This window comes from Dasypus novemcinctus, chromosome 21 (assembly GCF_030445035.2).
Source record: "Dasypus novemcinctus isolate mDasNov1 chromosome 21, mDasNov1.1.hap2, whole genome shotgun sequence".
NCBI lineage: Eukaryota > Metazoa > Chordata > Mammalia > Cingulata > Dasypodidae > Dasypus > Dasypus novemcinctus.
Genome location: NC_080693.1, coordinates 35,769,108 through 35,794,826, shown reverse-complemented (window position 1 = coordinate 35,794,826; position 25,719 = coordinate 35,769,108). Strand labels below are relative to the sequence as shown.

The window sequence follows — 25,719 nt, the reverse complement described above, 5'->3', positions numbered from 1 at the left end:
ATATATACATATGTATATTTATGTACACATATGTACTTTTTTGGTTTTCTTGGTTTTGCTGAATTATAAAATTTCACTCCAATATTATTTAGAATGTGTATTAGTAAGCCAAAGGGGTGCTGATGCACAGTACAGGGAATCTGTTGGCTTTTATAAAAGGTATTTATTTGGGATAGATCTTATAGTCACAAGGCCATAAAGGGTAAGTTACTTCCCTCACCAAAGTCTGTTGATTATAGCCCACAGCTATAGGCTAGCTGTACACAGGGACTCAAACTGAGCCACCCTAATGATGTGGTCAAGTAAAAGCCCTAATCTTGATTTAATAAAGTAAAAGTGAAACCTCTGAGTCTAATACAATCTAGTATGCCCAGAAGAGCAGACCAATTTACAAACACAATCCAATATCTATTTTTGGAATTATATAACTACAATTTCATTAACATACTCAAGAAATTTAATAATTAATATACAACCTAACATGTAGTACCATATTCAGATTTCTCCAATTGTCCCCAAAATTTCATTTATAGCTAGTTTTTGTTTTTTTTTAAATTGAGCATTTAATCAAGGAACACATTGCTTTGGGTTGTCATGTCTCTTTAGCATTTGCATTAGGGTTCTCCAGGGAACAGAACCAACAGGAGATATGCAAATATATATTATGTAAATATTATTAGATTTATTATAGGACTTGGCTCACATAACTGTTGGGAAGGACAAGTCCAAATTACATAGGGGAGACCACAAGCTAGGAATCCTATGAAAGTTTTTGATGAATTTCCCAGGAGAAGCTAGTTGGCTGAAGTAGAGATGGAAATTCTTCCTTCTGATGCCTAAATCATCACTTTCCCTTTTAAGGCCTTCAAGTGATTGAATGAAATTTCTCTCCCTGTTGAAGGCAATTTCCTTAGTAGATTGTGGATGTAATCAGCCATAGATGTAATCAACTGACTGATGATTTAAATCCACAAAATATCCTCACAGTAACAATCAGGCCAGTGCTTGCTTGACCAAACAACTGACACTATAACCTAGCCAAGGTGACACGAACTTAAACATCATGCCGTCCCTTAATGTAGCCTTACACACAAAAGAGGATTCCTCTGCCTTTTCTTTCATAAAATGGACATTTATGAAGGTTCTAGGACAGTTGTCATGTAGAATATTCCACAAATAATTTGGAGTTGCCTGATTGTTTCCTCATAATTAGATTAAGGTTAAACAAGGGGTATATGGGGACCTCATATTTTTTTGAATGTAATATTAAAAAAAAAAAGAAAAAAAAGAAAAAAAAAGGTTAAACATGTTAAGAATGGTACAGAAGCAATGTTGTATGCTTCCCATCTTATCAAATCAGGAGTCACAAATGTTAGTTTGTCTCATTTTTGGTGATACTAAGTTGAACTAGGGAAGTGGACTTGGCCCAATGGATAGGGCGACCACCTACCACATGGAAGGTCCGTGGTTCAAACCTTGGGCCTCCTTGACCCGTGTGGATGTGGCCCATGTGCAGTGCTGATGCGCGCAAGGAGTGCCCTGTCATGCAGGGGTGTCCCCATGCATAAGGAGTGTGCCCCGTAAGGAGAGCTGCCCAGCACGAAAGAAGGTGCAACCTGTCCAAGAATGGTGCCGCACACATGGAGAGCTGACACAACAAGATGACGCAACAAAAAGAAACAGATTCCCGTGCTGCTGATAAGGACAGAAGGGATCACAGAAGAACACACAGTGAATGGACACAGAGAGCAGACAACGGGGGGGTTGGGGGGAGAAGGGGAGAGAAATAAATGAAAAATAAATCTTCCAAATAAATAAATAAATAAAACACGAGCTCCTTATGAGGAAGGATTTTTTTTTTAAAGTTGAATTATTTGATCTAGTTGTAATTGCCAGATCTCTCCATTGTTAAAGTACCTTTTTCTCTTTGGAGTTAAAAAGTAATTTATGGAGAGATATTTGGAGACCATATCTTATTCCTCAAGCTTATCCAGTGGCATCTATTGATGACCCTTTGCCTTGTTTCTTTCATTTGTGGTTAGAAAACACTGATTTCCCAATTTCCTTATTCCTTTTACATTTAGCTTTCACTTTTATCCCAAATGGATCCAGCCATATAGTGAAGTGCTCACCAAAATTTCAAATTATGTGGAATCTCCATGGAAATTCTGAAACTTCTTCTAAAGGAAGCTTTGGCAAAGATTGTTTAGGGACCAGTAAATTCTCTTCTTCTTAAAGCTCCTCTCCTTCTTTCCAGACACCCTAATAAAAATATGAACACATGTCTAAGTTCTTTCTAATGGCATATGATTGGAATGGATAAGTGCCACTTCCAAGCCTACACCTTAAGCTGGGTTCTCCTTCCCTTTATTAGTTGGAAGTCATAGCCACCTTGCCTTGACCATGAAGATGACAATGCACTTCAGGACCAGATGAATCTTCCTAAAACACTAGTGTAATCCTGAACTGCTGATACATTCCTGTTGCACTGATATCAAACCTATTGGCTTCTTAGCTTTCCAAGCCCCATAATCTGACCCTTACCTCCCCAAGTGAAGTCTACCCCAATTCCTACCTAACAAGCAGGGCTGGGACTAGGATGAGGAGAGTGAGCTACTCACCTTGGGCACAAAACTTAAGTGGGTACATACACACACAGAAAAAAAACCCTCAAGTAATCAAGATAAATAATTTTAGTGCAGTCTTTTTTAAAAAAAGTCAAAATTAATGCAAAAAGATCCATGATATAAACATTCCAATTTTAAATCAAGTTTAATCTTTTAGGATTAACCTCCACCTGCTCTGTACCTCAGCTCAGGTTTGCAGGTTCTTTGACATAAAAAGAAGGTGATCAATCAAGGCACCCCAAGCCAGAGAGGCAAAAGATCTTATGAGATCATTTCAGACTGTGAGAAGATGGTGGAGTAGGAATCACCACCAAAGTAACTATTAAACAGACCAGAGCTCTCTGAATCAACCACTGCGAAACTCTGTAGTCTAGGGGAACACTGTGCAGCAATCAGGGAGGAGCTGGAGGAAGAGGCTGGAAAATTTTGATAAAGACCTATGAGTTTCATCCACTCTGCAGCAGGTACCACCCCCATTCCCACAGCCTCCTGGCAGGCAGCAGTAGGGACTGGAGCTCGAGCTCCTTGGCTCAGCTTGTTAGTGCCAGGGTGGGACACAAAGAATTTGTCCTCTGTAGCAGTTTAATATTATTGATGAATTCCAAAGAGAAATATTGGATTATGCTTGTAATCTGATCTGTACCTGGGCATGATTGAGTTATAATTACGGCGTTGAGTCCCCACCCCTTGGTGGGTGAGGCCTCACAGATAAAAGGCATGGCAAAGAACAGAGTTGAGGGTTTTCTAATGTTGGAGTTTTGATGTTGGAGTTTGATGCTGAAGACTTAAGCTGCAGCCCCGGGAAGTAAGCTTCCAAAGGAAAGAGAAGCCAGCCCCAGGAAGAAAGGAACTTTGAACCCAGAGAAAAGCAAACCCAGAAATGTAGGAACCCAGGAAGCCTGAACCTTTGCAGACGCCTGCAGCCATCTTGCTCCAAATAGACTTTGGTGAGGGAAGTAACTTAGGCTTTATGGCCTGGTATCTGTAAGCTTCTACCCCAAATAAATACCCTTATAAAAACCAACCAATTTCTGGTATTTTGCATCAGCACCCCTTTGGCTAATACATCCTCCAAACTCCAGGGATGTGTGGTCCGACCCCAGAGCTGTACCTCTGATCAGCTACTTCAGGTCACTGGGGCCTGACTCTGAGGGCAGCTATTGTTCCAACCCTCTGGGGCAAAGGATACAAAAAAATCTTACAGAGAGTCATCTTCCTCAGAACTACAAAGGCAAATGCTAAATTAAGAAAATGTACCTTCAAACGCCATAGAAGTAATTCTTGGTGCCCTTGCTGCACCCCCCCCCACACACACACACACCACAGGGTGGAGCCAGCTTGCCCGCCCATTGTGGGTCCTTGGTACCATTCCAAAGGGAACAGAGCAGCTCCTACATGCATACGGGAGTGCACATGCATCAGTGCCAATCTATCAGATAGAAGTCTGAGAGACTGAGCTGGGAAATGTGTTTCTTGAGGGCAAAGAAGCTGCTTGCAGACAACAGGGACAATAGGAGAAACAATTAAGTTGAAGTGGCCTGGGGCAAAGGACTGCCTGCATTGTTACACAAGAAAGTACCCAAGAGAGGGAGGAGGTCTATTTCAAAGGGAAGAGAGGGGGCCTTCCCTAAAAGTCCTGTAAACTGTAAAGGGGAAATTCCCAAGACCTCTAGCAAGCACAAGCCCAGAAGAAGCAGGCTTCCAGCTCCTGCTCCACACAGGCTTAGATAGGAGAAGACCCATTTGTCTCAAGTTAATCTGCTTGATATGAGTGCTAAACTCTGAAGACCACCAGCCAAGCAGAACCAATTTGCAAACATTTTTTAAAATTATTTATTTATTTTAAAAAATTACATTAAAAAAATATGAGGTCCCATTCAACCCCACCGCCCCCACCCCCCACTCCCCCCACAGCAACACTCTCTCCCATCATCGTGACACATCCATTGCACCTGGTAAGTACATCTCTGAGCATCACTGTACCCCATACAATTTGCAAACATTATGAAAGGTGTTTGTTTTGATTAGCTCCTGACATTCAAGAAAATCTGTCATTCACTAGCTAGATAGAAACTTAAGGAACAGCCCAGGGATTAAATACCAGACTTAACACTTTAAAATATTAAAACATATAGCATGCAACAAAAGATAAACAAAGAAACAGGAAGGATAGCATGAGAAAAGACCATGTTCTTAAACTAATCCATTCCTGTGAGTGTAAGACCCCTTGATTCGTTAGAGTCCATTAAGGGATCTTTTGATTAAATCACTTGATTGGATTGCTTTAGGACATTTGATTGGACTACATCAGTGAGACATGAACCAGACTGGGGCTCTTCCCTCTTGCTGGGGTATTATATAAACTGAGAACTGAAAACATAAACACACAGAGAAAGGAAACTGCCATTTTGACCCTTCCATGACAAAGAGGAGTGACTGAATTGCAGAGAGATAAAGAAGCTCTGAGAGGCTGAGAGAGATCCTGTAGGCTGGAATCTGCTGAGAAGAGAGGCAGGAAAGAGGCCTCTGAGGGCCTGGGCCTATGGAGCAGCTCAAGGCAGAAGAGAGGAGCCCTGCCATGTGCTTGATCACCCACAGTTGAGCTCCAAGAGAAAGCAGCCTGGAGGAGAAGGCAGAGACTCAGACGGAGAGCTGACATTTTTCCTCACCACGAGACTGGACTCCAGGATCTGCCAGCAGTCAACCTTTGGTGAAAAAGCATCTCTGATGATACCTTGATTTGGTCATTTTCACAGCCTCAGAACTAAGCTTTTACCTTAAGAAATCCTCAATTATAAAAGCCAACACATTTCTGGTATTTGCATTGGCAGCCTTTGGCAAACTAAGATAATGGCCCATCTAAAGGAATGAGATAAAAATCCAGAAACCATTTTAATGAAAAGACCCAGACTTTGGATGTATTGGAAAGAAACCTCAAAATAATGATCCTCAATAAGCTCAAGGAGATAAATGAAAACATGGAGAAAGAACTAAAGGATACAAGAAAGACAATAAATGAACAATATGAAAATCTCTCCAGAGAAATACTGGAGTTTAAGAACCCAATAACAAATAAAAACTTTCCTAGATAGTTTCAATAGCAGATTGAAGGTGGCAGAAGAAAATCAGTGAACTTGAAGACCACACAAGTGAGTCAGGCAGCAATATGATGCATCAAAAGAGAGACAATAGGAGAGTCAAGGTGAAGCGCAGCAGAAACCAGGAACTGAGGTAGCACAATTGACAGGGAAACTCTCTCCCCATCAGAGGTCTCCAGGATCAAATCCCAGTGAATCCTAGAGGAGACAAAATGAGAAGATATCACAGACAGCAAAATCGCAGGGTAGGAGGAGGGGAAGGGGGGGAAATAAATAAATATTTTTTTTTTAAAAAAAAGAATAATCTGAATGCCTGCAAAGAAAAGTAACAGAGCTTTCTATAAATCATACAAAGATAATCTAATACCTTTCTTCCTCAAGCTCTTCCAAAAAAACTGAACAGGACAGAGTATTACCAAACTCATTCCATGAAGCCAACATCACCCTAATACCAAAACAGATAAAGTTACTACAGAAAAAAAGAAAATTATATACCAATATCTCTAATGAATATAGATGCAAAAATCCTCAACAAAATACTTGCAAACCAAATCCAAAAGCACATTAAAAGAATTATACACCACAATCAAGTGGATTTTATCCCAGGTATGCAAGGGTGATTCAGACAAGAAAAAGTGATTTAAACCACATTAAAATAAAAATAAATTTTAAAAACCACATTAATAAATTGAAGAAAAATCACATGATCCTCTCAATTAATGCAGAAAAGGTCTTTGCAAAATACAGCATCCTTTCTTGATAAAAGCATGCCAAAAGATAGAAATAGAAGGAAGCTTTCTTAATATGGTAAACTGCATATATGAAAAACCTACAGCAAACATTGTACTCAATGATTAAAGATGAAAGATTTCCCTCTGAGATCAGGAACTAAACAAGGATGCCCACTGTCACAACTGTTATTCGTTATTGTGCTAGAAGTTCTAGGTAGAGCAATTAGGCTAGATAAAGAAATAACAGGCACAAAAATAGAAAAGGAGGCAGTAAAACTTTTGCTATTTGCTAATGATATAATCCTGTATCAGGAAAATCCTGAAAAAATCCACAATAAAGCCACTAGAACTAATACATGAGTTCAGCAAAGTGGCAGGATACAAGATTAATATGCAAAAAATCAGTAGTGTTTCTTCTACACACAACTGATGAGCAATCTGAGGGAAAAATCAGAAAAAAAATTTCATTTATAACAGCAATTAAAAGAATCAAATATTTAAGAATAAATTTAACCAAGGAACATAAAGGACCTATATTCAGAAAACTACAAAACACTGCTAAAAGAAAGCTGAAGAAGATAAATGGAAGGACATTCTGTGTTCATGGACTGGAAGATGAAATATCATTAATGGGAAGCGGACTTGGCCCAATGGATAGGGCGTCCGTCTACCACATGGGAGGTCTGCAATTCAAACCCCGGGCCTCCTTGACCTGTGTGGAGCTGGCCCATGTGCAGTGCTGATGAGCACAAGGAGTGCCCTGCCACACAGGGTGTCCCCCAGGTAGGGGAGCCCCACACCCAGGGAGTGCGCCCCGTAGGGAGAGCCGCCCAGTGCGAAAGAAAGTGCAGCCTGCCCAGGAATGGCGCTGCACACATGGAGAGCTGACACAGCAAGATGACGCAACAAAAAGAAACACAGATTCCCAGTGCTGCTGATAAGGATAGAAGTGGTCACAGAAGAACACACAGCAAATGGACACAGAGAGCAGACAACTGGGGCAGGGGAGGTAGGAAGGAGAGAGAAATAAATAAAATTTTTTAAAAAGACAAGTGACCCAATTAAAAAATGAGCAAAAGACTTGAATAGACATTTGTCCAAAGAAGAAATACAATTGACAGAAAAACACATGAAAAAATGTTCACATCAGTAATGATTAGGGAAATTCAAATCAAAGTTACAATGAGAATTCATTTCACATCTATTATAATGGCCACTATTAAAAAGACAGAGAACTACAAGGGTTGGTAGAATGTGGAGAGACAGGAACGCTTATTCACTGTTGATGGGAATGTTGCCACCGTGGAGAACTTTTTGGCAGTTCCTAAAGAAGTGGAATATAGATTTGCTATCTGACCTGGCAATACCACTACTGGGGATATGCCCAGAAGAACTGAAAGCAGTGACAAGAACAGACATCTGCACACTGATGTTCATAGCAGTATTATTCATGATTGCCAATATTTGGAAACAACCCAGGTGTCCATCAACCAATAAGTAGATAATCTGTGGTATGGTCACATGATAGAATATTATGCAGCTATAAAAAGAAATGAAGTCGTGAAACATATGACAATATGGATGAATCTGGAGGACATTATGTTGAGTGAAGCAAGCCAGATACAAAAGGATAAATACTGTATAATTGCCCTATTATGAACTAATTATATTGTGTAAACTCATGGAGTTAATATTTAGAATATAGGTCATCAGAAAATAGAAAGAGGGTATAGAATGGAAAGCTGTGTTAATCTGTGCAGAATTGTTAAAAACGTTTGTAAATCTTTGGAAATGAATAGAAATGGTGAAAGCACATCATAGTGTTTATAAATAGCAGTGCTATTATATGGGTATGATGTGGTTGAAACAATAAGTCTAAGGATATGTCTATTACTAGAAGGAAAGCTAAAAAATGTACCATGGGACTGTATAGTGAAATCTCATGTGAAATATCAATATGGGTAAGAGTGGATAAATAAAATTGTTTTTATAAAATATAAATATAAATAAACTAGAGAGATAGAAACAGAATAGCAGCTATATACAGCAGGGAATAAGGAAAAGGCTCTAATAATGATTGAAGTGATGACTGCACAACTATGTGGTTATACCAAATACCATTTATTGTACACTTTAGATGGACATATGGTTTATTAATATGTATCAATAAAATTTATTTGTTTAAAAAAAAAAAAAGAACAAATAGGACATAAGATACCTGTGGGACACCATCAAGCATACCAATATATACATTTTGAGAGTTCCAGAAGGAGAAGAAAGAAAGAAAAGGGTAGAAGGAATATTCAAAGAAATAAGTGACAGAAAACTTTCCAAATTAAAAGAAAGACCTGAACATGTACATTCAAGAAGCACGATGAACCCCAAACAGGATAAATTCAAAGAGAACCATACCCAGACACATAGTAATCAAATTGCCCAATGCCAAGGAGTGCTAAAAGCTTCAAGAAAAAAGTACAAGTTATATACAAGTGAATCCAAATAAGACTAAGTTTCAATTTTTCATCCAAAACCATGGAGATAAGAAGGCAAAGAGGGAAGTGGATGTGGTTCAAGTGATTGGGTTTCCACCTACCACATGGGAGGACCTGGGTTTGATGCCTGGGGCCTCCTGGTCAAACAAAAAAGTGTGTCCACATGGCAAGCCAAGTGCCCACACAAATACGCACACAGCAAGCCAAGTGCCTGCATGGTGAGCCAAGTGCCCACACAGCAAGCTGAATGCTGGCACAAGTGAATCATACAGCAAGATGATGATGCAACAAAAGAGAGAAGAAGGGGAGAGTCAAGGCATAGCACAACAGAAACCAGGAACTGAGGTGGCACAAGTAACAGGGAGCCTCTCTCCACATTAGAGGTCCCCAGGATCAAATCCCAGTGAATCCTAGAGGAGAAAAATGAGAAGAGAAGACAGAAAGAGAAACAGGTACAGAAGATCACACAGCTAATGGATACAGACAGCAAAAACAGCAGGGCGGTGGGTGGGGGGGAGATGTTATTTAAAAAAAGAAGGCAGTGATATAAATATTTAAAGTGTTGAAAGAAAAATAAAACTGCCAACTAAGAATGTTATATCCATCAAGACTTTCTTTCAAAAATTAGTGAGAGATTAAGACATTCCCAGATTTAAAAATTAAATTAAATTTAAAAAGCTCTGAGGGAATCTGTCATCACTGCACCGGCCCTACAAGCAATGCTAATGAAAGTTCTTCAGCTTGGAAGGAAAGGACACTAGACAAAGCAGCTGGGACAGAGCAAAAATAAAGATACCATATAAGTAATTATAAATACCAATACTACTCTATTGTGTTGTTTAATATGTAACTCCACTTCTTATTACATACAGATGCTAAAATGCAAATACATGGAAAGCATATGTGGGGAGTGGACTTGGCCCAATGGCTAGTGTGTCCATCTACTACATGGGAGGTCCGCAGTTCAAACCCCGGGCCTCCTTGAACAGTGTGGAGCTGGCCCATGCTCAGTGCTGATGCACGCAAGGAGTGCCCTGCCACGCAGGGGTGTCCCCCGTGTAGGGGAGCCCCATGCACAAGGAGTGCAACCCGTAAGGAGAGCCACCCAGCATGAAAGAAGGTGCAGCCTGCCCAAGAATGGCACTGCACACACAGAGAGCTGACACAACAAGATGACGCAACAAAAAAAGAAACAGATTTCCGGTGCCACCAATAAGAATAGAAGCAGACAAAGAAGAACACACAGCGAATGGACACAGAGAGCAGACAACCGGGGCAAGGGGGTGGGGGCAGTAAAGGGAAAGAAATAAAAAATAAATAAATAAAGTATATGTGTATACTGTTGAAAATAAATTGGTATCAAATCAAACATTATTGTTATAGATTTAGAATTTAAATTTTAACCCTATGGTAACCATAAAGAAAATACATATTTATATTTAGAAAGAAATAAGAAGGTTCTCAAAATGGTACAATACATGGTCAAATAAGTACAGAAGTAGGCATTAATGGAAGAATTGAGAGTGAATAAAGATATAAGACTTATAAACACAAAATAGCAAAATGGAAAAATAAATTCTTACAATATCAATAGTGACTTTTAATGTAAATGGATTCTACTCCACACACAAAAGACAGAGATTGGTAGAATGAATTTTAAAAACATGATCCAACTATATGCTATTTACAGGAGAGTCACCTTAAATTCAAAGACATATTGTAGCAGTTTGATATAATTGACAAAAGAAATATTGGATTATGCTTGCAATCAGATCTGTACCTGGGCATGACTGAGTTATGATTAGGGCATTGATAAAAGATTAGGGCACAGATAAAAGGCATGGCAAAGAACAGAGTTGAGGGCTTTTAATGTTGGGGTTTCTGATGTTGGAGTTTGATGCTGAAGACTTGAATTGGAGCTCCGGGAAGTCAGCACGCAGAGGAAAGAGAAGCAAGCCCTAGGAAGAAAGGAACCTTGAACCCAGAGAAAAGCAAGCCCCAGGAACATAAGAACCCAGGAAGCCTGAACCCTTGCAGACGCCTGCAGCCATCTTGCTCCAAACAGACTTTGGTGAGGGAAGTAACTTAGGCTTTATGGCTGGTATCTGTAAGCTCCTACCCCAAATAAATAACCCTTTATAAAAACCAACCAATTTCTGGTATTTTGCATCAGCACCCCTTTGACTGACTAATACACATATGTAGGTTGAAAGTGAAAGGATGGAAAAAATATAACATGCAAGTAGTAACCAAAAGAGCTGGGGTAGCTCTACTAATATCAGATAAAATAGACTTTAAGCAAAAAAAACATTATGAGGGACAAAGAGCATTCTATGGACTAATAAAGGAGTCAATTCACCAAGACAAAATAGTTATAAATATATATGAACCTAACAGCGGGGTCCCAAAATTTATGAAGTAATACTGACAGGGTTGAAGGAAGAAATTGATGGTTCTTATAACCTTATTTTCTACATTTAATTTACTGAAAATATTAACAATTAAAAACTAAAAAGAAAACACAGTTGAGTAAAAACATACATTTCTCAACTAGATGTACTGGATACATATAAAAAATTTTTTGAATCATATATTATGTTATATAAGATATGTGGTTCATAGTAACACAATCATACAGTATTTGTCCTCTTGTGTCTGACTTGTTTTGCTCAACATAACATTTCATCCATGCTGTCATATACTTTTTTACTTCATTTCTTCTTACAACTGCATAATATTCCATTGTGTGAATATAGCACAGTTTGTTCATCATTCATCCATTGATGGACATCCCACCAATAGTGAATCAGTGTTCCTATCTCACCAACACTTGCAGTTCTGTCTTTTTAATAGTGGCCATTCTGATAGACGTGAAATTATATCTCACTGCAGTTTTGATTTGCATTTCCCTAATCATTGGTGATGTTGAACACTTCTTCATTGTTTTTTTTGCCATTTATATTTCTTCTTTGGACAAATGTCTATTCAAGTCTTCTGTCCCTTTTTTAATTGGGTCATTTGTCTTTTTATTGTTGAGTTGTAACATCTCTTTATATATCCTGAATATTAAATACTTATCAGATATGTGATTTCCAAATAATTTCTCCTGTTCAGTTGGCTGCCTTTTCACCCTTTTGACAAAGTCCTTTGAGGTTCAAAAGTGTTTAATCTTGAGGAGGTTCCATTTATCTATTTTTTCTTTTGTTGGACATGCTTTGGGTGTCAGGTCCAAGAAACCACCACCTACCACAAGGTCTTGAAGATGTTTCCCTACATTTTCTTCCAGTAGTTTTATGGTCCTCACTTTTACATTTAGGTCTTTGATCCATTCTGAGTTGATTCTTGTATAGGAAGTGAGATAGAGGTCCTCTTTCATTCTTTTGGTCATAGATATCCAGTTCTTCCAGCACCATTTGCTGAAGAGACTGTTTTGTCCAACAACATTAACTTGGTAAGTTTGTAAAAAACCAGTTGACCATATTGGTGAAGGTTTATTTCTGGATTCTCAATTCTATTCCACTGACTGATGTGTCTATCTTTATGTCAGTACCATGATGTTTTGACCACTGTAGCTGTGTAATATATTTCAAAGTCAGGCATTGAAATTCCTCCCATGTCATTCTTCTTTTTTAGAATGCTTTTGGCCATTCAGGTGCACTTTCCCTTCCAAATGAATTTGGTAATTGCCTTTTCTAATTCTATAAAGTAAGCTGTTGGGATTTTGATTGGTATTACATTGAATCTATAGATCAGTTTGGGTAAGATTGACTCTTCACGATACTCTTCTATTCCATGAACAGGGGATGTCTTTCCATTTTTTTAGGTCTTTTAAAATTTCTTTTAGCACTGCTTTGTAGTTTTCTGCATATAGGTCCTATACTTCTTTGGTTAAATTAATTCCTAGGTATTTGAGTCTTTTTTGTTCCTATTGAAAATGGATTCCACCCCCCCACCCCGATTTCTTCCTCAGATTATTCAGTACTAGTGTACAAAAACATTACTGATTTTTGTGTATTGATCTTTTATCCTGCCACTGTGCTGAACTCATTTATTAGTGCAAGGAGCTTTGTCATGGATATTTCAGAATTTTCTAGGTACAGGATTATGCCATCTGCAAATAGTGAGAGTTTTACTTCCTCTTTTGCTATTTGGTTGCCTTTAATTTTTTCTTGTCTAATTGCATTAGCTAGCACTTCTAGTACAATATTGAATAACAAATGGTAACAGTGGGCATCCTTGTCTTGTTCCTGATCTTAGAGGGAATGCTTTCAACCTTTCCCCATTGAGTATGATGTTGGTTGTGGGTATTTCATATATACCTTTTATCACATGGAGGAATTTTCCTTCTAGTCCTATCTTTTGAAGAGTTTTTGTCAAAAAAAAGGATGCTGGATTTTGTCTAATGCCTTTTCTGTGTCAATTAAGATGATCATGTGTGTGTTTTTTCCCTTCAATTTGTTAATGTGATGTATTATATTGATTTTCTTACGTTGAACCTTGCATACTAGGAATAAATCTCACTTAGTTACAGTGTATAAGTCTTTTGATATGCTATTGGATTTGATTTGTAAGTATTTCATTGATAATTTTTGCATCTATGTTCATTAGAGAGATTGGTCTGTAATTTTCTTTTCTTGTAATATCTTTATCTGGCCTTGGTATTAGGATGATGTTGGCTTCATAAAATGTGTTGAGTAATTTTCCCTCCTCTTCAATTTTTTTGAAGAGTTTAAACAGGATTGGTGTTAATTCTTTTCAAAATGCTTGGTAAAATTCACCTATAAAGCCATCTGGTCCTGGATTTTTCTTTGCTGGGAGATTCTTGATGACTGGTCACTTTCTTTAAATGGAATTAGGGTAGCAGACTAGGCCCAGTGGTTAGGGCGTCCGTCTACCACACGGGAGGTCCGTGGTTCAAACCCCAGGCCTCCTTGACCCATGTGGAGCTGGCCCATGTGCAGTGCTGAGGAGCACAAGGAGTGCCCTGCCACGCAGAGGTGTCCCCCGCGTAGGGGAGCCCCACGCGCAAGAAGTGCACCCCATAAGGAGAGCCACCCAGCACAAAAGAAAGCACAGCCTGCCCAGGAATGGTGCCACACACATGGAGAGCTGACACAACAAGATGATGCAACAAAAAGAAACACAGATTCCTGTGCCGCTGACAACAACAGAAGTGGACAAAGAAGATGCAGCAAATAGACACAGAGAACGGACAACCAGGGTGGGAGGGAAGGGGAGAGAAATAAATAAATAAATAAATGGAATTGGTTTGTTAAGTTCTTGTATTTCTTGTGGTGTCAGTGTAGATTTGTGCATTTCTAGGTATTTGCAAATTTCATCTAGGTTGTCAAGTTTGTTGGCATATGGTTTCTCATAATATCCTCTTATGATCTTTTTTATTTCTGTGGGGTCATTGTAACTTCCCCCCTTTCGTTTCTAATTGCATTTATTTGCATCTTCTCTCTTTTTTTCTTTGTTAGTCTAGCTAGGGGGTTGTCAATTTTACTGATCATCTCAAAGAACCAGCTTTTGGTTTTGTTGGTTTTCTCTTTTTCTTTCTGTCCTCAATTTCATTTATTTCTGCTCTAATCTTTATTATATCTTTCCTTTTGCTTGCTTTGGGATTGGTTTGCTGTTATTTTTCTAGTTTCTCTAGTTGTTCAAGTTAAATTTTTGAGTTTAACTATTTCTTATTTTTTAATATACGCATTTAGGGCTATAAATTTCCCTCTGAAGACTGCCTTCGCTGTATCACATAAGTTTTCATAAGTTGTGTTCTTGTTTTCATTTGTCTCAATATATTTATTGATTTCACTTGCAATTTCTTCTTTGGCCCACTGATTATTTAGGAGAGTGTTGTTCAGCCTCCACATATTTGCAAATATACTTTTCTCCTATTATTGATATCCAGTTTCATTTCATTATAATCTGAGAATGTGCTTTGTATAATTTCAATCTTTTTACATTTATTGAGAGCTGCATTGTGCCCTAACATGTGGACTCTCCTGGAGAAAGATCCATGGGCACTTGAGAAGAATGTATAATCTGCTGAATTTGGATGCAGTGTTCTGTGTTAGGTCTACTCAATTATCATATTGTTCAAGTTCTTTGTTTCCTTGTTGATCTTCTGTCTAGTTGTTCTATCTAATGATGTAAGTGGTGTGTTGAAGTCTCCAACAATTACTGTAGAGATGTCTATTTCTCCCTTCAGTTTTGCCAGTGTTTTTCTAATGTATTTTGGGGCACCCTGGTTAGATGCATAGATATTTATGACTGTTAGACCTTGTATATTTAACTTTTTTGCATTTAAAGTCTGTTTTGTCTGATACTAGTATAGCTACCCCTGCTTTTTTTTTTTTGGGGGGGGGGGTTACTATTTACATGAAGTATCTTTTTCCAACCTTTCATTTTCAGCTGGTTTATATCCCTGGGTCTAAGGTGAGTCTCTTGTAAGCACCATATGGATGGCTCATATTTTTTTTTATCCATTCTGTCAGCCTGTATCTTTTGATTGCAGAGTTTAATCCATTCACATTCAATGATATTACTGTAAATGACTATTTAATTCCATGATTTTATTCTTTGATTTCCCTATGTCATATCATATTTGTCCCTGTCTTTTTATTCTTTTGGTTATCCTTTCCGCTATTCTTTCTTCTATACTCTTCTCCAAGCCTCTCTCTCTCTTGTCTTTTTCTTTCAGGTTCTAAGCCTCCTTTAATATTTCCTGCAAAAATGGATTCTTTTTGTAAACTAGTTTCTGTTTGTTTGTGACTATTTTATACTCACCTTCATATTTGAAGGACAATTTTGCTGGATAACACATTCTCAGCTGGCAGTTTTTCTCTTTCAGTATCCTAATTGTATCATACCACTGTCTTCTTGACTCCATAGTTTCTGAAGAGGAATCTGCACTACATCTTACTGGATGTCCTTTGTATGTGATGGTTTGCTTCTCCATTGCTGCTCTAAGAATTTTCTCTTTAACTTTGACATTTGACATTCTGAATAGTATCTGTCTTGAAGTAGGTATATTCAGATTTATTCTGATTAGGGTACTGTGAACTTCTTGGACATTTAAGTTTGTTTCTGTCATGAGAGTTAGGAAATTTTCAGGTATTATTTCCTCAAATACTCTTTCTGTCCCATTTCCTTTCTCTTCTCCTTCTGGAACTCCCATGACATATACGTTGTTGCATTTCATGTCATCATTCAACTCTCTGAGCCCCTGCTCAATTTTTTCCATTCTTTTCTTTCTCTGCTCTTTTCTCTTTCAATTTTAGCTGTTCTGTCTTCAGCATCACTTATTCTTTCTTCTATAATTTCAAGTCTGCTGTTGTATGCCTCTAATGTGGTTTTTACCTTACCTGGTTGTGTCTTTCATTCCCATGACCTCTGTTACTTTTCTGTTCAGGATTTCAAATTCTTCTTTGTGCTCATTCAATGTCCTCTTGATGTCATTTGTCTCTTTAGTCATATGGCTATAGAAGCCAGAAAAGCCTCTCCTACTTTATTTTTTCACACGCACTTCCCATGGTCTGCCAGTAGATGGCGCTCTTTGGCAGCGCTCAGTTGAATGCCTGGTTGGAGTGTATTTGTTTCAACACAGAACTGATCAATGAGACAGAGCTTCCTGTCTGAAGACTGCCTTCTCTGGCAGCCTCCTCCCTTTTCCTGGCTAGGAAATATTTCCACTCCCCTCTGAGTCCTCAACAATCAGTCCCTGCTAATAGAGGAGGAGACTGGGGAATGGTGTGACCCCACCTGGCCTGGAAGGGCTCCTGGGACACAGCAGACCAAATCTGGGTCAAAAGAGGAGTCAGCCTTGGGCTTTGTCCCTGTCTCTCCCCTTTCCTGGGGTGTCCTCAACAATGAGTCCTGGCTAGAAGAGAGGGAGATTGTGAGGTTGGATTTCTCCAGTCCTTTGCTGGCTCCAGGGCAAACCACAGTGTGGTCCCACCCAGCCTGGAAGAGCTGTTGGGACGCAGCAGAACAGCAGACCAAATTTGTGGGTCAGAAGCTGAGTCAGCTTTGGGCTGTGTACCTCTCCCTCCCCTTTCCTGGGATGGTAGGCCCTGGAGCCCCCTTTGTCTATAGCTGCAGGCCCAGAGGCCTGAGAATTCTGAAGTCTTTAGTGTGGGGGAGGGTGCCGGCAGCAGCAGCCGCTGGTTTCAACTCACAGTTCTGTTGTTGAGATTTCCCTCTTTTGCTCCTTTCTCCACTGAGTGGTGTCCAGCCCCCTCCTGGAATCCTAAACCCTGATCTTTTTCTAGGCTGTTTCCGCCTGCCCTCTAGTTATTTTTCTGGAAGAGAAGAGCAACAGTAGACTTCAATACACTACTGTCAATAATGGATAGAACATCTAGTCAGAAGATCAGTAAGGAAACACAAGACTTGAACAAAACTCTAAAACCACTAACTATACCTAACAGGCACATATAGAACATTTTACCCAACAACGAATATGCATTCTCCTGGAATACAGATGTGTCACTCTTCAAGATAGACCATATGTTAGGTCACAAAACAAGTCTTAAACTGAAAGAATACTGAAACTATACAATGCATCTTCTCCAAACACGATGGGATAAAGCTAGAGTTCAATAACAGAGGGAGAATTGGAAAATTCACAAATATGTGGAAGTTTTAAGCAATGTACTCTTAAACAACCTGTGGATCAAAGAAAAAAATTCACAAGGGAAATTAGGAAATATCTTGAGGTGAATGAAAATAAAAACACAACATACCAAAATTTATGGGGGGAAGCAGATTTGGCTCAATGGATAGAGCATCCACCTACCACATGGGAGGTCCACAGTTCAAACCCAGGGCCTCCTGACCCATGTGATGAGCTGGCCCACACACAGTGCTTATGTGCACAAGGAGTGCTGTGCTACGCAGGGAGGTGCCCCGCATAGGGGAGCCCCACGCACAAGGAGTGCGCCCTGTAAGGAGAGCGGCCCAGCATGAAAAAAGTGCAGCCTGCTCAGGAGTGGCGCTGCACACACAGAGAGCTGACGCAGCATGATGACGCAACAAAAAGAGACACAGATTCCTGGTGCCACTGACAAGAATACAAGCGGACAGAGAAGAACACACAGCAAATGGACACAGAGAGCAGACAGCTGGGGAGGGGGTCTGGGCAGGGAAGGGGAGAGAAATAAAAAATAAATCTTAAAAAAAAAACTTATGGGATGCAGCAAAGGCAGTATTGAGAGGGAAATTTATCGCTCTAAATGTTTACACTAAAAAAAGAAAATCTAGGGAAGCAAGTGTAGCTTAGTGGTTGAGTGCCTGCTTTCCATATACAAGGTCCCAGGTTCAACCCCCAATATCTCCTGAAAAAAAGATTCCAGATCAGAGACTTTACCTCAAAACTATAGGATCTAGGAAAACCCAAAGCTAAACCCAAAGTGAACAGAAAGGAAAAAATAAAGATTAGAGATAAATGAGAATCAACAAAACCAAAAAGTGTTTCTTTGAAAAGATCAATAAAATCAACATTTAGCTAGATTGACAAAGAAAAAAGGGAGAACACACTAAAATCAGAAGTGAAAGGGGGAACATCACTACTGCACCTTGAAAATAAAGGATTATAAGAGGATACTGTAAGAAAGAAATCCTCTTCTGGAAGAAAATAAGGCTCACCAGATTGTGGAGAAGAAAAGAATTTATTCTCAATCTTGCAAGAAGGGGTGCACAACTAGAAAACGTGGCCGGTGCCCTGAACAAAGAAAAATGACACAATTTATACCCCTAAGCCTAGCAGGCAAGACCTTCCTCTGTTTCTCCATAGATTGGATACTTCAGGGGTTACAGCCTATCTAACTTTACCAGGCAAAAGCTTTTGATTAACCACTTCCCCTATCACATTCCAACCATTTTAGCTTTTACCTGCTCCTTTTGCCAAATAAGGAAAGGAATTTAGTGCTGAATTTAGCTCATTCTTGTGCATCCTTTTTATTGGCTGTAGGACTGGCTTAAACCAGTTTCCTTTGTTCCTGCTTAACCTGGGAGTGGGGGACTGAGGCAGTAGGCTGCCAGATTACATTAATTTTTTCTTCTTTTAATTAATATTAGTTCCTTCCTAAACTAATCCTCCATTTCTTACAATACTATGAAAAATGGTACAGCAATAAATTAGATAACTTAGATGAAATGGACAACTTCCTAGAAACATAGAAACTACCTACACTGACTCAAGAAGAAATAGAAGATCTGAACAGACCAATAACTAATAAAGAGATTGAGTCAGTCATCAAAAACATCCCAGCGGTTTTGGGAGGGTGGCAGTCATGGTGCCACCCACGAGGGACTGCCTCCCCGGTGAACGTCTGTGTCATTTGGAGGAGGGCAGCCTGGGCAGAGGTACCTATGCCTGGCACAACGACATCTTCTCGTTACTTGCCAGCTGCCTGATGAAAGCAGCAGAAACGGCGTGCTGCCTGCAGCGTCTGGGATGGGAGAGACAGCCCCAGGTACTGCCAGCTCTGGGGGATATCGTAGCCAGGAAGGTCTCTAGCACCAATTCTCATTTTGCCAAAGTACATATCCTATAAGTTGGGTCCACACCACTTGAGAACTCCTTCTGAGGACCTATCCACATGGAAGGTACCCGAGCTACTGAAATAGACAAAGTTAAAATTTATAAGAGTTTCTGCCCAGGTGACCGTCTCGGCCAAAGTGATATCCCTAGGTGATAACACAGTCCAACTACCTGCTGACCACCACTGAAAATGAGCTAGGAATGGTCATAGCCCATAGCCAATCTGGTGTCCAGATGGTACCCATCAGCTGGTGTGAGATGGAGTGCCCTAAGACCCACAAAAAAAACCTCCGGAAAGTGGCACGAGCCTGAATTCTTGTAGACCTAAGAAACCATATTTTATCCAACGCTTGCTGAAGCTGTTTCTGAGAGTACATGTATGAAAGTAACATCAAGACACCATTGTCTTTATTCACACACCTAGGTTCAGCCAGCAACCACCTCTAGAAAAATCTGCCAAAATGTGTTCTGCAGGTGGGGAATTTTTCTTATAACTTTCACTTGAGTGATGAAATGTCTCCTTTGGAGTCACCAGCAAATAGAAATAACCTATTTCTCCAGAAAGTCCTTAAAAATGCTTAATTTTTGCTGTGACAAAATATTTTTACTGAAAGGACTTTATGGTTTCTCTTGTCTTGAACAAGGGTAGGAATCTAAGTAGTATCATGACATTTAGAGCCAGGGTCTGCCTAGTGTCAAACTTCAACTGACAGGCATACATATGCTCGCTTGTTCTGGACGAAGCCTATTCTCCAATTCTTGTGGTTGTGTGTGTGTGTGTTCTTTCCTAAGCCTTTGTTTACTGAGTATGCACTGGGCCAAGCACTTTGTATACACTGCCTCATTGAGGGTGGTTATGGTTTGATAGAAATTACAGACCCGTGGTGATCTAGCAGGTGAGTAGTTTTGAAAACAATTTGGGAAACAGTATTACTAACGTAATATTTATTAAATCTGAATTGAACTTCTGTGAAAATGATGGACTACAAAGACACAGGACTCTCTTCTCTCCCAGAAAAATAGCTAGAGGACAGGCTGATACAGCCTGGAAAAAGATCTTCTAGAGTTTAGTACACCAGACAGAGGCTGGACACCACCCAGAAGAGAAAGGGATGAAGGAAAAGAATTGTGACAGCAAAACTGTGAATTAAACCGGCAGCTGCTACTGCCAGCACCCTCCCCCACACTAAAAATACTTTAGGGGAGGTGGAGGTGGCTCAAGCAGTGGGCACCCACCTACCACATGGGAGGTCCCGGGTTTGGTTCCCAGTTCTTCCTAAAAAGAAGACAAGCACACAACAAACAGACATAGAGAGCAGACAGCAAGCACAAACAACGAGGGGTGGGGTGAGAGAATAAATAAATAAAATAAATCTTGAAAAAAAAAACAACACTTTGGAATTCTCAGGCCTCTGAGCTGGGTACATATAAAGGGGCTCCAGGGATCTACTGCCCCAGGAAAGGGGAGAGAGTGGGGCACAGCCTAAGACAGATTCAGCTTTTGACCCACAAATTTGTTCTGCTGTGTCCCACAAGCCCTTCCAGGCTGGTTGGAGCCACACCATTGTTTGCTTTGGGAGCAAGCTCAGGACTAAAGAGATCTGGAACTAAAGAGCGCTCACCCTCCCAATCTCCCTCTCTACTAACCAGGACTGATGGTTGAGGATGCAGAGGGGAGTGGAATTTTTTTCTGCCTGGGGAAAGGGAGGGGGCTGTCAGGGAAGGCAAGAGAACTGTCTCTGAGAAAGTTTGCAATTACAAGGTTCTTAGCCTTGCAGGAATGTCTGTCACATTAATCAGGTCCCTGTTGCAGCAAACACACTCCAACCAGGCATTGAAGTGAGAGGACTGCCAAGGAGCAACATCTGCTGGCTGATGAAGGAAGTATATGTGAGGAAATTAAAAGTAAGTAAGTTAGCGAGGCTTGTTACAGCCTTCCAGTTTCCCTCCCCAAGGCCCTAGGAAGTGGGTCTGCAACCCATTACTGGGTCGAGAGCCCAGTTTTCAGCAACTAACAGGGACAATCCTAACAATCCAGGTTGAACCAAGAATTAAAGAGCAGCAGTGACACACAGCCTTCCATCACTAAATCACTATGAAAGAGAGAAATTGAGCATCTGAGTGAACTACCATCCCAACTGGCAAACAATTACAAGTCATACTAACATGTATGTAAGACATGGCCCAAGGAAAGGAATATATGAAAGCCCCAGAAGAGACACAGGATTTGAGAGAACTGATTAGTAGAATGTGCACAAGTTTCCAAAATGAAATTAATGAGTTAAAAGACAATATGGCTAAAGAGATAATGAAATCAAGAAGACACGGAGCGAGTACAAAGAATTTGAACTCCTGGGACACTCAACTGATAGAGCGTCTGTCTACCATATGGAGGGTCCAGGGTTCAATCCCCAGAGCCTCCTGACCCATGTGGTGAGCTGGCTCACATGCAGTGTTGCTGCACGCAAGGAGTGCCGTGCCACGCAGGGTGCCCCCACGTAGGGGTGCCCCATGTGCAAGGAAAGCACCCCATAAGGAGAGCCGCCCCACGTGAAAAAAAGCGCAGCCTGCCCAAGAGTGGTGCTGCACACACAGAGAGCTGACAGCAAGATGATGCAACAAAAAAGAGATGAAGTTTCCCAGTGCTGCTGGATAATGCAAGCAGACAAAGAAGAACACAAAGCAAATGGACACAGAGAGCAGACAGCGAGGGGAAAGGGAAGAGAAATAAATAAAATAAATCTTAAAAAAAAAAAAGAATTTGAAATCCTGAAGAGAAAAGTAACAGAACTCATGGGAATGAAAGATACAATAGGTGAGATAAAAAACACATTAGAGGGCTAAAGAAAAGATTTAAGTGTACAAGATGGTGAGTAGAATAGACATTTTGAACATTAGGGTCGTATAACAATGGAACAATGCTGAAATTATCGCTTCATAGCATGAGGCTTTTGAAAACAAGGTAGTTACTATTTTAAAAAATCACCTTACCTTAAGGGACAGATTGAATATGTTCATTTTTTTTTTTTAAATCTGCTAATAACTTTCTTGTGGCAGTCACTTGTCATTTCAGAAAATGTCAACAAATTTAGAACATTTATCTTTTCGTAAAAGAAAACCTGGTAATATTTTTTAGCAACTTAAGACAAAACTGCCATATCTGTGTACTTCTTGTAACACAAAATATTATCAGTCATTTTCTATTTCATAATCTGTCTCACATCAAAGTATTTTTAAATGCTAAAATTTAAGATGAAAGAAAATTTGAAGAGGCAAATAAATATTAAATAAATTAAATGGTGAGAAAAAAACACACATTAGAGGGAAGCAGATGTGGCTCAACTGATAGAGCTTCCATCTACAATATGGGAGGACTTGGGTTGGACCCCTGGGGCCTCCTGGTGAAAAAGAAGAAGAGAAAGCATGCCCACATGCCAAGCCAGTGCCCACCTGAGTGCCCACGTCGTGAGCCAGTGCCCGCATGAGTGCCTGCATGGTGAGCCAGTGCCCCAAGCAAGTGAGTACACAGCAAGATGATGACGCATCAAAAGAGAGACCAGGGGAGAGTCAAGGTGAAGCACAGTGGAAACCAGGAACTGAGGTGGCGTAATTGACAGGAAACCTCTCTCCCCATCGGAGGTCTCCAGGATCAAATTCCGGTGAATCCTAGGGGAGAGAAAATGAGAAGACAACACAGACAGCAAAATCAGCAGGGGCGGAAGAGGGAATGGGGTAAAATAAATTTTAAAATCTTTTAAAAACACAAACACACATTAGATTTTTTTTTGGGGGGGGGGCGGGCACATCTGCTGTGAAAATGAAGCAATCAGACTCAATGTTCCAGAAAATGTTAATATCACACTTAGGGACACAAAGTTATTATGAAGGGCCCCAGAGGAACCCTGCAGAGGGACTTCAATCACATCAAGAGAGAACTCAGTTTACTTGGGAAGAAAAAGAAGAGGTTTGGGGGCTGATAAATGGTGGGAAAATAGAAAGGAACTGTCTACGGTTTGCACTCTCTGTAGTCATGTACAGAACATGATCATGTATAGAACTGCTACAGGCACCGAGTAAGACTTAGTGTGGATTTCTCATCAGAAACCATGGAGGCGAGAAGACAGTAGTATGATACAATTAAGATACTGAAAGAGAAAAACTGCCAGCCAAGAATTCTTTATCCAGCAAAACTGTCCTTCATATATGAAGGTGAGTATAAAATATTCACAAACAGAAACTAAGACAGTTCATAAAAAAAGAATCCACCTGTAGCAGTTTGATATGGTTATGAATTCCAAAAAGAGATATTGGATTTATGTTTGTAATCTTGTCTGCACCTGGGCATGATTGAGTTATGATTGGGCCATGTCATTAGGGCATTGAGTCCCCGCCCCTTGATGAGTGGGGACTCACAGATAAAAGACATGGCAAAGGACAGGGTTGAGGGGTTTTGATGCTGGAGTTTTGATGTTGGAGTTTGATGCTGAAGCCTTAAGCTGGAGCCCCAGGAAGTAAGCTCACAGAGGAAAGAAAAGCCAGCCCCAGGAAGAGAGGAACCTTAAACCCAAGAGAAGCAAGACCCTGGAAGGGAGGAACCCAGGAAGCCTGAACCCTCACATATGTCAGCAGCCATCTTGCTCCAACATGTGAAAATAGGCTTTGTTGAGGGAAATAACTTATGCTTTATGGTCTGGTATCTGTAAGCTCCTACCTCAAATAAATATCCTTTATAAAACCAACCAGTTTCTGGTATTTTGCATCAGCACCCATTTGGCTGACTAATACACCACCTTTGCAGGAAATATTAAAGGAAGCCTTAGAGCCTGAAACAAAAAGACAAGAGAAAGAGGCCTGGAGGAGAGCATAGAAGAAAGAATAGCAGAAAGGATAACCAAAAGAGCAAAAAGACAGAGGAAAATATGATATGACATAGGGAAACTAAAGAATAAAATAGTGGAAGTAAATAATGCATTTACAGTAATATCATTGAATGTGAATGGATTAAACTCCCCAGTCAAAATATATAGGCTGACAGAATGGATTAAAAAAACATGAGTTATCCATATGCTGCTTACAAGAGACTCACCTTAGACCCGGGGATACAAACCGGCTGAAAGTGAAACGATGGAAAAAGATACTCCATGTGACTAACCAAAAAAGAGCACGGATAGCTATGCTAATATCAGACAAAACAGACTTTAAATGCAAAAAAAGTTATAAGAGCTATAGAAGGTCTTTATATATTAATAAAAGGGACAATTCACCAGGAAGATATAACAGTCATAAATCTCTATGCACCTAACCAGGGTGTCCCAAAATACATGAGACAAACTCTGGCAAAATTGAAGGAAGAAATAGACAGTATTACAAAAATCATTGGGGACTTCAAAATCCCACTCACATCATTAGATAGAACAATTAGACAGGAGATCAACAAGGAACAAAGAACTTGAACAATATGATAAGTGAGGTAGAACTTGAAACAAAGAACTTGAACAATATGATAAGTGAGTTAGACCTAACAGACATATACAGAATGCTGCATCCAAACTCAGCTGGTTATGCATTCTTCTCAAGTGCCCATGGATCTTTCTCCAGGATAGACCACATGTGAGAGCACAATGCAGCTCTCAATAAATACAAAAAGACTAAAATTATACAAAGCACCTTCTCAGATCATAATGGAATAAAATTGGAAATCAATAATAGACAAGAAAGAAGTAAATTCACAAATGTGTGAAAGCTAAACAACACACTCCTAAATAATCAGTGGGTCAGAGAAGAAATTCCAAGTAAAATCAGTAAATATATTGACAAATGAAAAAAAGAACACAACTAATGGGATACAGTGAATGTAGTCTTGAGAGGGAAATTTATAGCATTCAACACCTGTAATATTATAAAAAAAGGAGAAAGGGTTAAAATAAAAAATTTAACTGAACAGCTAGAGAAATTAGAAAAAGAACAGCAAACCAATCCCAAAGCAAGCAGAAGAAAAGATATAATAAAGATTAGAGCAGAAATAAATAAAAATGAGAAAAAAAATAGAGAAAGTCAACAAAACCAAAAGCTGTTTCTTGGAGAAGATCAATAAAATTGACAAACCCCAACTAGACTAACAAAGGAAAAAAGAGAGAAGATGCAAATAAATACAATCAGAAATGAAAGGGGAGAAGTTACGACTAACCCCACAGAAATAAAAAGGATCATAAGGGGATATTATGA

The 25,719-nt window shown here is 39.7% G+C and overlaps 1 protein-coding gene and 1 pseudogene across 3 annotated transcripts in view; one reads left to right on the top strand and one right to left on the bottom strand.

The window, feature by feature from the left end:
* IFT20 (intraflagellar transport 20) overlaps positions 1–25,719 on the bottom strand; it is a 108,933-nt gene that overhangs the window by 53,763 nt on the left and 29,451 nt on the right. Inside the window, exons 6-7 of one of the 3 annotated variants that reach the window (XR_011646825.1) lie at positions 22,945–23,160; positions 8,557–10,906 (exon numbers count right to left, since the gene is read on the bottom strand). The exons of 1 other annotated variant lie outside the window; for it this stretch is intronic. The gene's annotated coding sequence lies outside the window, so the exon portion shown is untranslated. Of the gene's footprint in view, positions 1–8,556; positions 10,907–22,944; positions 23,161–25,719 lie in introns of those variants that run through there. One more of the 3 variants, XR_011646823.1, reaches the window with a different exon arrangement.
* Positions 19,244–19,806, top strand: LOC101421711 (exosome complex component CSL4 pseudogene; annotated as a pseudogene).